The 15,503-nt window shown below is 38.0% G+C and overlaps 1 protein-coding gene across 1 annotated transcript in view; it reads left to right on the top strand.

Moving 5' to 3' along the window:
- LOC105215809 (uncharacterized) overlaps positions 1 to 15,503 on the top strand; it is a 38,342-nt gene that overhangs the window by 11,913 nt on the left and 10,926 nt on the right. The window lies entirely within an intron of this gene.

Here is a 15,503-nt window from a genome sequence, read left to right on the forward strand (position 1 = left end):
TCATTTTTTTTAATTTCAATGATAATCGCATTTTACTCGCCTATTCTCAAGCCATTAAGCTAGTGGAACTAATGGCTAGCGAATTCAATAAATTAGAAGAGCGCCACAAAGGGAAGTGCGCAAAGTTATTTTCATTGTATGTTAATATGTATGTTTGTCATTGTTAAATACATATAAAAGCATTAAGCAAATTTATATTTTGAAAGATTTTCATACATAGTAAGAATACGTAAGAATCGGAGCAACGGCTGTCAACAGTGAAAAGAATCGCGTTGAAAGCGGCAAAATAAGATAAAATTCCAAATGCTTGGTAGCGAAGATTTCAGTTTACAAATGTACATAAGTAAATATTTACATATAATATAAATTTTACATTTCTTATAAAACGTAAAAATACACTGACATCCCTCTAGGGCATATTTTACTTGCAAAAATGAACACACTATACATTAGTACGAGTTACATACATACATACTTAAATATACTTAAGATTACTAACAATCATAAGAATAGCTTATGATCAGTTAATATCGCATTGAGGTGAGTAGTCACCTCACTGGATAGCGAACACGAACAATCAAAAACGCACAACGACTTGGTAACTTTGTTGTTGGCGCCTTTTTCGGCAGCCGCATGTTTAAAAAGTTGTTTTGCCATTTATTAAAAAAAGCAGCAAGAATCACACATTCTTTTATTTTCCAATGATTTCTTACTGTTTTTTTGGCCTTTTTTTGCTAAATAAATTAAGCGAAGCATTCATACAAACAGGTTGTGTAAATTTATTGCGCTGATACTTTTTCTTTTATGGAAATATTTGTTTAATACAATGTAAATGTGTTTTCTTGCCTTCATGGCCATACAAATTGTGGGAGTACAATGAAGATTTAATCTCGTCGAAATTAAAGATTTACAGTTTTTTGTGTGTACATTATGGCTGGCAGGTTGATTTAGCATGATGTCGGATGCGGTGAGGCTAAAGTGTTCGTTGGAAAGTCGTTGTATATTAATCGAAATCGGGTTTTAACGAAGAAGATATGTATGTGAGAGCCATACAATTTTATCTCACTTCTTTAAATAGAAAAATCAAAAGCCAAACTTTTAGATCGGATCCAACGTGTATAATTACTGGCTAGAATTATCTCTATAAATATTCAGACAGACATTATTCAGATGAATATTGTCACGAGAAAAGGATCATACAAGTTATTCGCCTCTTCGGAGGTACTATAGAGTCTATAGTATAGACTGAACGTCCGCATGCGCAAACTGAATGCTTAGTCGAGTAAAAACTATACATTTTGTGACTTTGAGCGGATGGAGTAGTTCGTTAAATCCTATTATGGGTTGCGTTAATGATTTAGGGGTAGTCAGAGACACGATTTGGTACTCAATATTTTTTTGCTATTAAATCATGTTTTTTTACAAAAGTAATACTATGGCATTATTACACAATGTTTTGACTTGAATTAGTTTTAAAATATTATAGATTATCCTGGGCCAGGTCGAAGCTTTTTCGCTTTTCCAAAATTAACAAAATGGCGGCCATAGGAAATTCTTTTCTAGATTGTCGGCAAAAAATTAATAGTTAATTCTTCTTCTTCTTGACTGGCGTAGACACCGCTTACGCGGTTATAGCCGAATCCACAACAGCGCGCCACGTATCCCTCCTTCTGGCAGTTTGGCGCCAATTGGTTATACCAAGCGAAGCCAGGTCCGTAAAGAAGGACGGGAATGATGAGAGACTTGTAGAGTTTGGTTTTTGTTCGTCGAGAGAGGACTTTACTTTTCAATTGCCTACTTAGTCCATAGTAGCACCTGTTGGCAAGAGTGATTCTGCGTTAGATTTCCAGGCTGACATTGTTATTGCTGTTAATGCTGGTTCCAAGGTAGACGATATTATCTACAACTTCAAAGTTATGACTGTCAACAGTGACGTGGGAGCCAAGACGCGAATGCGCTGACTGTTTGTTTGACGACAGGAGATATTTCGTCTTGTCCTCGTTCACCACCAGACCCATACGCTTCGCTTCCTTATCCAGTCTGGAACTAACGGCTCGAGTGTTGTTTCCAATGATATCGATATCATCGGCGTACGCCAGTAGCTGTACACTCTTATAGAAGATTGTACCTGTTTAGCTCTGCAGCTCGTATTATTTTCTCCAGCATCAGGTTAAAGGAATCACACGAGAGTGAGTCACCTTGTCTGAAACCTCGTCTGGTATCGAACGGCTAGGAGAGGTCCTTCCCGATCCTGACGGAGCTTTTGGTGTTGCTCAACGTCAGCTTACACAGCCGTATTAGTTTTGCGGGGATACCAAATTCAGACATCGCGGCATAAAGGCAGCTCCTTTTCGTGCTATCGAAGGCAGCTTTAAAATCGATAAAAAATCGATGGTGTGTATCGATCCCATTTTCACGGGTCTTCTCCAAAATTTGGCGCATGGTGAATATCTGGTCTGTTGTTGATTTTCCAGGTCTAAGGCCACAATGATAAGGTTCAATCAGTTTGTTGACGGTGGCCTTTAGTCTTTCACACAGTACGCTCGACAGAGCCTTATACGCGATGTTGAGGAGGCTTATCCCACGGTAATTGGCGCAAATTGTGGGGTCTCCCTTTTTGTGTATTGGGCAGAGCACACTGAGATTCCAATCGTCAGGCATGCTTTCTTCCGACCATATTCTGCAAAGAAGCTGATGCATGCACCTTATCAGTTCTTCGCCGCCGTATTTGAATAGCTCGGCCGGTAATCCATCGGCACCCGCCGCCTTATTGTTCTTCAAGCGGGTAATTGCTATTCGAATTTCTTCACGGTCGGGCAATGGAACATCTGCTCCATCGTCGTCGATTGGGGAATCGGGTTCGCCATCTCCTGGTGTTGTACTTTCACTGCCATTCAGCAGGTCGGAGAAGTGTTCCCTCCACATCGGTTACCAGATTACCATCTTGGTCTCTACATGAGGATGCTCCGGTCTTGAAACCTTCGTCAAGTCGCTTCATTTTTTCGTAAAATTTTCGAGCATTACCTCTGTCTGCCAGCTTCTCAAGCTCTTCGTACTCACGCATTTCGGCCTCTTTCTTTATTTGTCTGCAGATGCGTCTCGCTTCCCTCTTCAGCTCTCGGTATCTATCCCATCCCGCACGTGTTGTGGTTGTTTGCAACGTTGCGATGTAGGCAGTCTGTTTTCTCTCCGCTGCGAGACGGCATTCCTCATCGTACCAGCTTGTTTTTTTTCGTCGCCGAAATCCAATTGTTTCGGCTGTCGCTTATCATTCCCGTCCTGCTTTATGGTGCAGAAGCTTGGACGATGTCAACATCAGATGAGACGACACTAGGAGTTTTCGAGAGGAAAATTTTGCGCAAGATTTATGGTCCTCAGAACATTGGCAACGGCGAATACCGCAGACGATGGAACGATGAGCTGTACGAGTTATACGACGACATTGACATAGTTCAGCGCATAAAAAGCGGCTACGCTGGCTAGGTCATGTTGTCCGAATGGACGAAAACACTCCAGCCCTGAAAGTTTTCGATGCAGTACCCGCCGGAGGAAGCCGAGGAAGGGGAAGGCCTCCACTCCGTTGGAGGGACCAGGTGGAGAGCGACTTGGTTACACTTGGAATCTCCAACTGGCGCCGAACTGCGAAGGAAAGAGAAGGGTGGCGCGTTCTCATCGATTCGGCTATAACCGGCTAAACGGTTGAACGCCAATAACATACATACAACATATACATATATATAAATTCTAGTTCACTACCATAAACTCGTTCAGTCCTAAGTCGTCTGTTCCGTCGAATTAACTATTTTGTGAATGAAATATTCTTGTATCACAACTATCAGTATTTTAAATAAATTAATTTAATTATTTTAAAGGTGCTTAAATAATGATGTCATACTTGGCATTTAAATTACTTGCTCTCAAAATAAATTTTCTTTTCACTTTCCTTGTTTACTCTCGAAATGAGTCATAATTTTTTCAAAATTTGCAGCACTTCTGACACACTTTCTTTGCAAAAAATTGGCACAAACATGCTACACAATTTTTCATATGCACAAATCTTCGGACCAAAAAAAGAACATTGATGATCATTTGTATTTATTTCGCATAACAGATACCATATGTGCAAATGTAAGTATGTATATACAAAAATTAAAAATGTCACACTCGCGACATGAAATTTCAGGCAAAAAATCTCATTATCCAATTTGTACGAAAATAAAGTTCAATGTCGCTGAGAACACTTCTGTCTTCATACAAAAGTGAAATTGAAGGTTAAGTTTATGTGAGATAAATACATACAGACATATGTTTATACACTCATCGCAATGAGTGTTGAAAGCACAAAAACGCCTCAAGCAGCTACATTAGAACGAGCGTGAAGAAAGATCAGTAGAAAGTATGAAATTTGCATATAAGTACTGTATGTATGTATGTCTCTATGACACTGTATGAAGATCTCTCACGACATCTCACACATTTCGTGGATGTTAGTATTAAAAATAAATTGGCATAATGTGTCAAACGAATTAATGTATTTAAGAATGTAGTTTACTGGGTATTAGAAACTAGAATTTTGGCGTCAGTAGATTTATTATGACTGAGGGATTTTGGTCGCCGATTTTTTGGTTTTTTGTAATTTCTAGGTCGTTAAGGTTAACAAACGTGGAAGGTGAAACCTGGCAACGCTTTTATATATACTCGTGTTTACACATGAGCAACACAAAAAAGTCTATAGTGACGTAAATCACTTAATAAAATAGAAGAAACAAAAAATATTTTAATTCAAATCTTGAATTCTATTTTTTGCTAGTTTTTTCTTGTTTATGTCATTATTATTTTCTTTTCTTTATAGTATTTTGAAATGTTCTTCAGACTTTGTTTGATGTGTCTTGAAACCTTGACTTTCCACTATACAGTTCAACTTCAGTATCATTTGTTTTGTATTTTTTGTGATTTTATATTCGAATATTTTATGGCTTGTGTTTTTTATGGCTTTTGGCGCGATTCTTCTTCTTCTTAACTGGCGTAGAAACCGCTTACGCGGTTATAGCCGAGTCCACAACAGTGCGCCACGCATCTCTCCTTTTGGCGGTTTGGCGCCAATTGGTAATACCAAGTGAAGACAGGTCCTTCTCCACCTGGTCCTTCCACCGGAGTGGAGGTCTCCCTCTTCCTCGGCTTCCACCAGCGGGTACTGCATCGAAAACTTTCAGAGCTGGGGCACTTTCATCCATTCGAACAACATGACCCAGCCAGCGTAGCCGCTGTCTTTTTATTCGCTGGACTATGTCTATGTCGTCGAACAACACATACAGCTCATCATTCCATCTTCTGCGGTATTCGCCGTTGCCAATGTTTAAGGGACCGTAAATCTTCCGCAAAACCTTTCTCTCGAAAACTCCTAGTGCCGTCTCATCGGATGTTGACACCGTCCACGCTTCTGCACCATAAAGTAGGACGGGAATGATGAGGGACTTGTAGAGTTTAGTTTTTGTTCGTCGAGAGAGGACTTTACTTTTCAATTGCCTACTCAGTCCATAGTAGCACCTGTTGGCAAGAGTGATTCTGCGTTGGATTTCAAGGCTGACATTATTATCGGTGTTAATGTTGGTTCCTAGGTATACGAAATTATCTACAACTTCAAAGTTATGACTGTCAACAGTGACGTGGGAGCCAAGACGCGAATGCGCTGACTGTTTGTTTGATGACAGGAGATATTTCGTCTTGTCCTCGTTCACCACCAGACCCATTCGCTTCGCTTCCTTATCCAGGCGGGAAAAAGCAGAACTAACGGCGCGGGTGTTGTTTCCGATGATATCAATATCATCGGCGTACGCCAGGAGCTGTACACTCTTGTAGAAGATTGTACCTTCTCTATTTAGCTCTGCAGCTCTTATAATTTTCTCCAGCATCAAGTTAAAGAAGTCGCACGATAGCGAGTCACCTTGTCTGAAACCTCGTTTGGTATCGAACGGCTCGGAGAGGTCCTTCCCGATCCTGACGGAGCTTTTGGTGTTGCTCAACGTCAACTTACACAGCCGTATTAGTTTTGCGGGGATACCAAATTCAGACATCGCGGCATAAAGGCAGCTCCTTTTCGTGCTGTCGAAAGCAGCTTTAAAGTCGACAAATAGATGGTGTGTGTCGATCCTTTTTTCACGGGTCTTCTCCAAGATTTGGCGCATGGTGAATATCTGGTCAGTTGTTGATTTTCCAGGTCTAAAGCCACACTGATAAGGTCCAATCAGTTTGTTGACGGTGGGCTTTAGTCTTTCACACAGTACGCTCGATAGAACCTTATAAGCGATGTTAAGGAGGCTTATCCCACGATAGTTGGCGCAGATTGTGGGGTCTCCCTTTTTGTGGATTGGGCAGAGTACACTGAGATTCCAATCGTCGGGCATGCTTTCTTCCGACCATATTTCGCAAAGAAGCTGATGCATGCACCTTATCAGCTCTTCGCCGCCATATTTGAATAGCTCGGCCGGCAATCCATCGGCCCCCGCCGCCTTGTTGTTCTTCAAGCGGGTAATTGCTATTCTAATTTCTTCACGGTCGGGCAATGGAACATCTGTTCCATCGTCGTCGATTGGGGAATCGGGTTCGCCATCTCCTGGTGTTGTACTTTCACTGCCATTCAGCAGGCTGGAGAAGTGTTCCCTCCACAAACACAGTATACTCTGGTCATCAACCACTAGATCACCGCTGGGGGTCCTACAGGAGTGTGCTCCGGTCTTGAAACCTTCAGTTAGTCGCCGGATCTTTTCGTAAAATTTTCGAGCATTACCCCTGTCGGCCAGCTTGTCAAGCTCGTCATACTCACGCATTTCTGCCTCTTTCTTTCTTTTTCTGCAAATGCGTCTCGCTTCCCTCTTCAGCTCTCGGTATCTTTCCCATCCCGCTCGTGTTGCGGTCGATCGCAACATTGCGAGGTAGGCAGTCTGTTTTCTCTCCACTGCGAGACGACAATCCTCATCATACCAGCTGTTTTTTTGGCTTTTCCGAAAGCCAATGGTTTCGGTTGCAGCTGTACGTAAGGAGTTTGATATGCCGTCCCACAGCTCCCTTATACCGAGATGCTGATGAGTGCTCTCAGAGAGCAGGAGTGCAAGTCGAGTAGAAAATCGTTCGGCTGTCGGTTGTGATTGCAGCTTCTCGATGTCGAACCTTCCTTGTGTTTGTTGACGTGTGCGCTTTTCTACACAGAGGCGGGTGCGTATCTTAGCTGCTACAAGATAGTGGTCCGAATCGATGTTGGGACCACGAAGCGTACGCACATCAAAAACACTGGAGACATGTCGTCCATCTATCACAACATGATCGATCTGGTTGCGAGTGATTCGATCCGGGGACAGCCAAGTAGCTTGATGGATTTTCTTATGCTGGAATCTAGTGCTACAGATGACCATATTTCGGGCCCCGGCGAAGTCGATCAGCCTCAGACCGTTTGGTGATGTTTCGTCATGGAGGCTGAATTTTCCGACTGTTGTGCCAAAGACACCTTCTTTACCCACCCTACCGTTGAAATCGCCAAGCACGATTTTGACATCGTGGCGGGGGCAGCGCTCATAGGTACGTTCTAGGCGCTCATAGAAGGTATCTTTGGTCACATCGTCCTTCTCTTCCGTCGGGGCGTGGGCGCAAATCAGCGATATGTTGAAGAACCTCGCTTTGATGCGGATTGTGGCTAGACGTTCATCCACCGGAGTGAATGCCAGGACTCGACGACGGAGTCTCTCTCCCACCACGAATCCCACACCGAATTTGCGCTCCTTTATATGGCCGCTGTAGTAGATGTCACAAGGACCCACCTTCTTCCGTCCTTGTCCCGTCCATCGCATTTCTTGGATTGCGGTGATGTCAGCCTTTACTCTTACGAGGACATCAACCAGCTGGGCAGAGGCACCTTCCCAATTAAGGGTCCGGACATTCCAGGTGCATGCCCTTAAATCATAGTCCTTTATACGTTTGCCGTGGTCGTCATCAAAAGGGGGGTTTCTCATCCGAGGCCTGTGTTTCTTATTCACTGGTTATTCGTTTTTATGTGGTGGGTCCCAAGCCCTACGCACAACCGCATAAGCGGGATTCGCCTTCTCACTTTAGCTCGCTTCCAGACGGATGTCTGTTGGCTACCCAGAGGATACTTGGTCTAAGACCGGAAGTTGTGAGCTGCTTGAGCCACCTGTAAAAGAATCGTTCCTGGCCACTCCCAAGTGAATGGCAGTCAGAAACTTTCCTCACTTACGTGAACTTCTACATATGACTCCATCCTCCGCGATTAATGAATCATTTTTATAGCATTTTTATTACAGTGACGAGTTAATTCGTTGTACTTTAAATTAGCCAGCGTAGAAAAATAGTGAAAGCGATGAAATATTTCATTTAATTAACCCTCGAGTGCTCACTTGATTTTTTTGTGATTTGAAAAAAATTTCAAAAATGTTTTAATGGTAAACAAATTTTTTTGTTATAGCGGCTTTTGTGCTGATTCGGTTAATATTGCTCAAACAATTCTGAAATTATATGTTTTTACGCTTGGAGAATATATTATGTAGTCTTATTATCTTAGTTTCTTTTTTTTCAATATATTTCTTTATTTTGTTTCACAATTGTTATTTCATTTAAACAATAGCAATAGACTTTACTTTTAAGCAACATCTTCCCTGCTAAAACCTACGCCAGAGAGCTTGTTTTATCTATACATATTATGTTTTCTTATAACTAATATTTTTTTATATTTTAAGAAAAAATATATGTATATATTTTATATTATTATATATTTTAAGACAATTTTTTTTATATTTTCTACTTAAAACTGATGTTGGATCTAATCATTTTAAATAAAATATAAAACTAATTTTTTAGTCCACATTGTCAGGGTTAGGGTTAAATATGAAATTTCTTAAAATTTATGATTCTATTAAATATTGACCAGCAAATAAATAAAATACAATTCTCTGTCATCTAATTTTTTATAACATTTTAATTTTGCTTTTTAGTAAAAATTAATAAATTAGTCCACTTGATCACAAAGGGTTAATTATGAAATTTGTTTAAATTTATGAGTAAATAAAATATTGACTGGGCAAGACATAAAATACAATTCTCTTTTATCTAATTCTTTATAACATTTTGATTTTGCTTTCATTAGAACTAAAATGAAAGTATTATATTAGAGGAAAATCAAAAAATAATATTTGCGATTTATTTTTAGCACAGCTTTCTGCTACACTCGTACACATGGGATGTTTTCTTTCCACTAAGCAAACAGCACATTTGGCTAAATTTCTGAAGATTTCAACTGAACTGTTCTTGCAAACAATATATTATTAGTAATTTGTTTATATTTCGTTTGCCAATTTCTTATTCTTGACACAAAAGCGCCAAAAGAAAGAGGTCGAGAAAAAATAATTCATTCAAATTTATGTTTTGAGGTGGAAGAAGTAGAAAATTTCATAATTACCAAAAATTTGCTTTTTGTCAAAAATTAACTACCGTTAATGCATACTGATTTGAATGGTACCCACCATTAAAACCAATGAGCATCAGGTGATTACTCATATTCCCATAAGTGATAATGAGATTCTTAAAGTGTTGCGAAGTATGGAAAATGAGTGAAAGCCATGAGTACTCTGCTAGAGTACTCATTTAAAAGCAATTATTAAAAAATTTCTTGGTAAAAGAGTATATTAATATTTTTTCTCCAGCATTTCCAAATTTATATAATATATAAATCTATATTTAAATTACTTTACTGCTAGCACAAAGTGCTCGTACAATTATTTATGCTCTATTTACCAAGGTAATATGACACTTGCTGGAAACCACTTCCGTTGACAGAAACGTGTTACCGCCAACGTTGTACGCGATGCACAAACAGTTTGACATATGGTACTAAATCAACTAAAACAAAAGCTCACTTGTATTTGCTGTAACAATTTGCGGTGGAAAAATTAACCCTAACAATACATATAATGAGATTTTTGGCTTTGTTTATTGAGAGCAGAATAAATAAACAAATAAAGTAAAAAAAAACACCAACTTTGGTGTAAACAAAAACTACAAATGACTTTCGTAAGTGAAAATCATATAGTAATGAGTGATATTGTACAACAGAAAGTTATCCAAATCTTAAATATTCAAAGAATGTGGTAGTAAGTATCGTACTAAACTGTAAAAAAGTAGTTACATTTTTTTTACCAAAAATAATTTTTTTCAGTCCTAACTGGATTCATATTAAAAATATGTATGTAAAGGGTTTTTCACAAGGGACGCTACGAAAATAGTCTTTTGACATTTCTTTTCAGTAAAATTTGACATTTCATCATGGAAAGATATATGATCCAACAACGAGTCGAAATTATTAAAATTTACTACCGAAATTCGGAGTCAGTGGCCTCAACTTTAAGAGCGCTAGGTCCAATTTATGGTCCCCATAATCATCCTGTCAGATCAACAATTGGGCGTCTCGTGGAAAAATTTAAATCCACAAGATTCAAAAATATTCAAATGCCAGTGAGACAAAAAGGTGTTCGAGTGTTGAGCAAGACCCAAATCAGTGTCTCACACGTCGTTCTCGTCTAAATGGCTTCGTCAATAAACAAACTATGCATTATTGGTCAGGCAGAAATCCACACGTACTCCATTCACCATTGCATCCCGAAAAATTTATGGTTTGGTGCGGTTTATGGGGTGGCGGCGTCATTGGGCCGTACTTATTCCGTGATGATCAAGACCAGCACGTTACTGTGATTAGGAATCGCTATCGCTCAATGATAACAGAATATTTTTGGCCCGAATTGGATGATATGGACTTAGACAATATGTGGTTCCAACAGGACGGCGCCACAAGCGACACAGCGAATGTCACAATCGATTTATTTGAAAACCAAGTTTGGTGAACGTGTTAACTCACAAAATGGCCCAGTCAATTGACCGCCTCAGTCGTGCGTTTTGATGCCGTTAGACTATTTCTTGTGGGGCTGCGTCAAGTCTATTGTCTATGCCAACAAGCCAGCGACGATTGATGAACTTACTACGAATATCGATGATAAATTGAAGCAGTATCGGCCGATTTATCTTGAAAACCGTCGAAAATTGGGTTCAGCGTCTGGACTTTTGCAAGTGTGCCCGTGATGGCCTTTTAAAAGAAATCGAGTTCCATACATAATGGCATCGAATGTAATTTCACAGGAATAAAGAATTTCATTGATATCCCAAATCGGTTTTATTTTATTTAAAAACTTTCGTAATGCTCTTATTTTTTGTAACGCTTTATTGAAAAACTCTTCATTTATTCATTGGAAAAAATAGTACACCTCTTAACAACGACACCCTATAGTACTGTGGGAATACTATAAATTATTTTACGCCGCTTTTTTTAGTCGATTTTCTTTTTATTTGATCAGACACTTTTACATTGTCAGGTGTCAAGTGAACATTTACAAGTATTTATGTGTGTTTTTTGTTTTGTTTCTTCACGCGTGTGATAATTACGTTAGACGCACCATTTCCAACGACGCGCTGCGGCCATTCATTTCAAGTACTTTACTGTCGTTTGCTTTGCGGGTCTATGAATGTCTATTCGATCGCTTTCAAACGCATACACGCATTTACATACACATGCAATCGACATTTGTGCGAGTGTGTGTGTATGAGTGTGCACATTTGTTTACAGTCAACGCACCTTTTTTACGAACGTGCGGCCAACAAATCTAGCGGTCATTGACAAGTGCTCGCTGTCGGCGACATTCAACAGATGTGAAGACAAGCATACATACATACATAGATATGTATGTAAATATCTAATTCGTTGTTTACCGGTGCTTTAGTTTGACATTTGCGTGATTGTATTTATTTTTGTTGACTGAATTTTACGGTCAATTAGATTGAACATTTTCAGCACGGAAGTGTTTTCGACCGAAATGCTATTCTATTCTGTAACAAAAATTGTGCTGAAAATAGGCACAATGGCGCATGTGTGAGCAAATTGTATAAACTTTACACTTTTATATATGTGTTTTTTAACAAAATCTTTTAATGGAAATTATTTTCAACTCGCTTACTTCATTCGAAGAATTGTGCGGCCTAATGACTTTATAATGATATCAGCGAAGAATAGGCAAAATTAAATATTCTGAAAACACAAAAATAAAATTACATACAAACCTACATCTGTAAAAATGTATATATAAACATAGCTAACAACTGATCGGTGGCGCCGCAGTCGAACAACCACATTCATTAACAGTAATTCGGTAACCGGTCAAACATAGTTTACCATTTTTGTTGATTGCTGAAAATTTGCCGGCAAAAATTGTAAACTTCTCAAAAGTGTGAATATATTTAATACATATATGCATATACAAATGTTTATATGTAATTATCTCAGTTTACCTTGTTTACATTTTCACTTATGTTTGTAGATATGTGCATATGTAGCTGTGTATATGTTTATCAAAATGTTAATTTTAGCATCCATCTGTTTATACTTTTGCCAACTTGTCTTGCCTAAATCGGGTATGGCTTTCAAACTAACAAAATGATCTCATCGACTTTTGAGCTTTTTAATATTGGAGCAAACATTTTGTTAAATATTACAAAAAATTATATAAATTTTGCTAGTATAAACATATACTATTATTTTCATAAAAATATTTATATTGAAAAATGTGATTGTATTTTTAAAAGAGCAACTCTATGGAATAATAAGGAATTACTATATTTCAATATACAGTGGAACTTCCATAACTCGAACTTCTATAACACGAAGATCTCCAGAATTTGAAATTTTGAGTTGGCAATAGCGTTTAGAAGCCAGATTTCATACACATTTCTTTCCATAACTCGATCTTCTATAACTCGAAGTTCTCCAGAACTCGAACTCTTGAATTGGCAATAGAAGTCAAATTTCATACAAATTTCGTTCCTTTATGGAACTTTTCGCCCAGGGCATATTACAGAATTTAATAATTTACTGTCGTGGCAGAATTTTGAAAGAGTACCACTATATCGTATGGAGACGAACAAAAAATATGATATAGGATAAATATTGTTACAAAGGCTTACCATTTTTTTAACATTATGAAAATACAATACAAATGAGAGTTAAAAACCTCTCGAGTAATAAATTTTTCGTCACTTTGCTCCCAAACCTCGAGTAATACTGGATTTATCACGAATTTAGTAAAGGAAACAAAAGTCAAAGCCTATATTTTTTATGAAACGTTTTTCTATTAGTATCGAAACTTTCATTGAAAGTTTTATAAACAAAATTATATTTTTAGAGGGTTAAAAAAAAAAATACATTAAACCGAGCTTTCAAAAAAAATTGTTTTTCATGTCTCAATACTCGTAAACAAATCTTATTTTCGAATAATCTCGAGAGAACTTGAGATAAATACCTCAGATATTTTAGTTAAGCAAATTTTGAGAGATACACTGCGTATGAGTAACATTTATTACATGCCGGTGATTCGAGCCTATCGAAACAGCTCGTTCCCTGAACCTTTCGGTAGTTGTCGTCCATAACAACCCCTATTTTCTTATCTCTAAAAAAACGATTACCTTAACTTGGTCTCAGGGGACCATGTACCATATTTGTTTTATTAGCAAAAAGCCAAAAAAAAATCCTTTGCAGTGTTCAATATCTTGTAATCTTATATTTTCGCATTAATTGACTTTTCAGTAATTTACACGTAAAAATCATTGACCATAAATGAACACAACACAAAGTGAATGCGCACATGTTGAGCATCGAAGCCACTAATGCAGAGAGGCAGAGTGGATACTAAGCGGTTTTGATTAAAACAACAAGCGATCAATCGATCTGGCCGATTGTTGTGTTCATTGCTTTGATGTTTGCCGCTTGAATGCATTAATTGATTTCCACTTGAAGACAATTACTTGTACAGTAGCCACATACACGCCGTCATATAAATACACACATACAATTTACATGTAAAAGTAAGAGCCGAAAGTGCATATGAGTGTTGAAAAATTCTATGTAAACGCAGAAAAATTCTGTAAATTCTATGCCACATTGCATGCTACCAAATAGATATGTATGTGCTTTGTAATGCCAAGTGGCCAATTTTTATTTTATTGTTTCTTTTCTTGTCTTTGCGCATTTTCTTTGGAGCATGCGCTCATGCGAATGCTTATTGTTTACAACTATTGCTCCAATTCAATTAAAATTCATATGACGTAATTGGTAAGCGACAGACATGTGCGACAAACCACTGTAGGGTAGGTTATGAAGGTAGTCTTGTTAAATACATACTATATTATAATTATGAGTACATATGTATGTATGTATGCTCTCACATACGCATTTCAATCAATTAATTAAGATGTATGTATATATGTATGTATATATACAATTTACTTGTGTTACAAGGTGTTTCATTATTTCATATTTTGCGAAGAAAAAATTATGCAAAACAACGGTACGCTACTATTAAAATTATAAAGCCAGAGCTACGCTTATTCATCGATCGTGATAATACCAAATTATGTAATGATACATGCTAATAATGGTTAATGCGGTATAAGATCTTTGTGGTAGTATTTTTTTTTTTCTTGAGTAGTATTATAAGCAAAGTCTGCTTTCATTCAAGATGTTACGAATTAAACGTCAAACGTTTGAGCTTCACGACAAGTTGAAATTCGCTATGGACTCATGATTCATGCCTTAGTTTTATTGTGGGAAACACATGTCTTTGAACAGAAATGCTTATAATTATACTCTCGCAACCTGTTGCACAGAGTATAATAGTTTTGTTGACATAACGGTTGTTTGTGTCACCAAGAAATATAAGAGTTAGATATGGGGTTATATATACATAAATGATCAGGATGACGAGTGGATTTGAAATCCGGATGTCTGTCCGTCTGTCTGTGCAAGCGAAACCTGAGTAAAAATTAAGATATCTTAATGAAACTTGGAACATATGTTCCTTGTTCCCTGAGGAGGTTGCTTTCGAAAATGGGCAAAATCGGTCCACTGCCACGCCCACAAAATGGCGGAAACCGAAAACCTATACAGTGTCATAACTAAGCCATAAATAAAGTTATGAAAATGAAATTTGGAACATAGGATCCCATTAGGGAGGGGCACATGATGAATGTAATTTTTTTGGAAAAGTGGGCGTGACCCCGCCCCCAAATAGGTTTTTTGTATATAACTCGCAAACCATTAAAGCTATATAAACCAAACTTTCTGCAGTCGTTTATTTTAGCCATTTCCTTATACAGTGAAATGAAAGAAATCGAATAATAACCACGCCCACCTCCCATACAAAGGTTAGGTTGAAAATTACTAAAAGTGCGTTAACTTACTAACGAAAAACGTCAGAAATACCAAATTTTACATAAGAAATGGCAGAAGGAAGCTGCACTGAGACTTTTTTACAAAATGGAAAATGGGCGTGGCGTCGCCCACTTATGGGTCAAAAACCATATCTCAAGAACTATTCGATCGATTTCAATGATTCGGTATATAA

Source organism: Zeugodacus cucurbitae, chromosome 2 (genome assembly GCF_028554725.1).
Source record: "Zeugodacus cucurbitae isolate PBARC_wt_2022May chromosome 2, idZeuCucr1.2, whole genome shotgun sequence".
Taxonomy (NCBI): Eukaryota; Metazoa; Arthropoda; class Insecta; order Diptera; family Tephritidae; genus Zeugodacus; species Zeugodacus cucurbitae.